We start from the raw sequence: 2,059 nt of genomic DNA, 5'->3' as shown, positions 1-2,059 counted from the left end.
GCAGAGGAGAGGGTGGGTCCTCCCAACCAGCAGGGGGCGCGGTGTGGCGGGGCGGGGCCTGGCCCGGCCACGCCTTTTCCCATCGTGCGCCGCGCGGGCGCGCCATAAGCTGGCGGCGGGGGGCGAGCGGCGGGTGCGTGAGTGCGAGTGTGAGTGAAAAGGGTGCGTGCGAGCGTGCGTGTGCAAGGGGTGCGTGTGTGTGTGTGCAAGGGGCGTGCGAGGCCGCGGTGCCCCCCGCTCACAGCCCTACACGTTGATCTTATTCGATCGGCCCCGGCCGAGATGAGAAGAGCAGCGCCGCGAAGCCCCGTTCCCATCCCGGGGCGCTGTGCGGCGGCGGCGCGGGCGGGATGAGTCGATCAGATAGGCGAGGCGCCGAGCCGCTGAGCTGCTGCGAGTCTGACCCGCGGCCGCCGCCGCACCGGGAGCGCGCATGGGCCCAGTGTCACGGACACGGGGCCGCGCGTTACCCCCGTCCCTGCGCCACCACCTGCACTGCAGCGCCCCCGTGCGGACGGGGGTGGAGGCGTGGCTGCCGTGCTCCCTGTATCCCATGGAGCCAACAGGCTGGGAAAGCCCTTTAATCCCATCCGGTCCAACCGGTCCCCATCAGTGCCAAGGCCACCCCTAACCCATGGCACTGAGGATGTGTGAACACTTGCAGGGACGGTGCCTGCAGCCCTGCCCTGGGCAGCCTATTCCAATGCCTGGTCATAGTTTCATTGAAGGAGCTGCCTAATTTCCAGTCTGACCGTGCCCTGATACATCTTGAGGCCGTTTCCTCTTGTTCTATAACCCACTTGTTCCTTGGGAGCAGAGCCCAGCCCCTCCTGGCTCCATCCTCCTCTCAGGCAGTTGGAGGCAGCCATCAGGTCCCCCCTGAGCCTTCTCCACACTGAACCCCCCGGGTCCCTCAGCCGTTCCCCATCTCCCCTGTGCTCCAGGCCCTGCACCAGCTCCATTCCCCTCTCTGGCCCCTCTCCAGCCCCTCAAGGTCTCTCTTGCAGCGAGGGGCCCAGAGCTGAACACAGGATCCGAGGTGCGGCCCCACCAGTGCCCAGCACAGGGGCACAGTCCCTTCCCTGGCCCTGCTGCCGCACTGGTGCTGGTACAGACCAGGATGGTGCTGTCATTCCTGGCTGCTGGGCACAAGCTGGCTCCATCACTCAGCACCCCCGCTCTTCCCAAGCCTGGAGCGTTGCAGGAGGCTGCTGTGGCCCAAGTACAGGACCTGGCACTTGGCCTTGTGGAACCTGATCCCATTGGCAAAGCCCATGGACCCGGAGGTGGCACCGGTCACCACTGCTCTGGGCTCGGCCACCCAGCGAAGGGTCCTCCAGTCCATGCCGTGGGCAGCCCCTGTCTGCAGGAGAGCACTGGGGACAGTGTCAGTGCTTTATTGAAGTCCCTGTCCCCGTATCCCAGGTCCCCCTGCCCCTGTGTGTCCCATGTCCCTATATACCTCTATCCCATGTCCACATGTCCCTATATCCCATGTCCACGTATTCCATATCCCCATGTCTCTATGTGTCCCCTCTTCCTATATCACATATCCCCATATCCCGTGTCCCATGTCCCTGCATCCTATGTTCCCATGTGTGTCCCATGTCCCTATATACCTCTATCCCATGTCCACATCCCTATATCCCATGTCCACGTATTCCATATCCCCATGTCTCTATGTGTCCCCTCTTCCTATATCACATGTCCCCATATCCCGTGTCCCATGTCCCTGCATCCCATGTTCCCATGTGTGTCCCATGTCCCTATATCCAATATCCCCATGTCCCTACATCCCATATCTCCATCTCCCTATATCCCATATTCCCATATGTCCCATATCCCTCTTTCCCCCATTCCCCGTGTCCTGGTGCCCCCAGCCCTTAACAGGAGATGGGACCATTCCCGGGGTGTGTGTGTGGGGGGGGGTGAATTCACTCCCGGTGCCAGGCAGGGATGGAGGGCCGAGGGGGGGTGGGTGGAGAGGGTGATTCCTGGTGCCATTCCCGGGATCACGCTCCCAGTAACAGGCTTTGCAGGGATAACAGTGCTGGGATAA

The 2,059-nt window shown here is 62.6% G+C and overlaps 1 non-coding gene across 1 annotated transcript; it reads left to right on the top strand.

The window, feature by feature from the left end:
* The first annotated feature begins 103 nt into the window (after nucleotides 1-103).
* LOC133211627 (small Cajal body-specific RNA 2) lies at nucleotides 104-408 on the top strand. The gene has a single exon (XR_009725246.1). It is a non-coding gene; the product is annotated as a small Cajal body-specific RNA 2 (non-coding RNA).
* The last annotated feature ends 1,651 nt before the right edge of the window (nucleotides 409-2,059 follow it).

Source organism: Neopsephotus bourkii, unplaced genomic scaffold, assembly GCF_033783945.1.
Source record: "Neopsephotus bourkii isolate Nb327-2 ecotype Australia unplaced genomic scaffold, CSIRO-AGI_Nbou_v1 NB_626, whole genome shotgun sequence".
Classification (NCBI taxonomy): Eukaryota; Metazoa; Chordata; class Aves; order Psittaciformes; family Psittacidae; genus Neopsephotus; species Neopsephotus bourkii.
The sequence above is the reverse complement of the archived record's forward strand: the minus strand, read 5'-3'. Positions and strand labels throughout refer to the sequence as shown.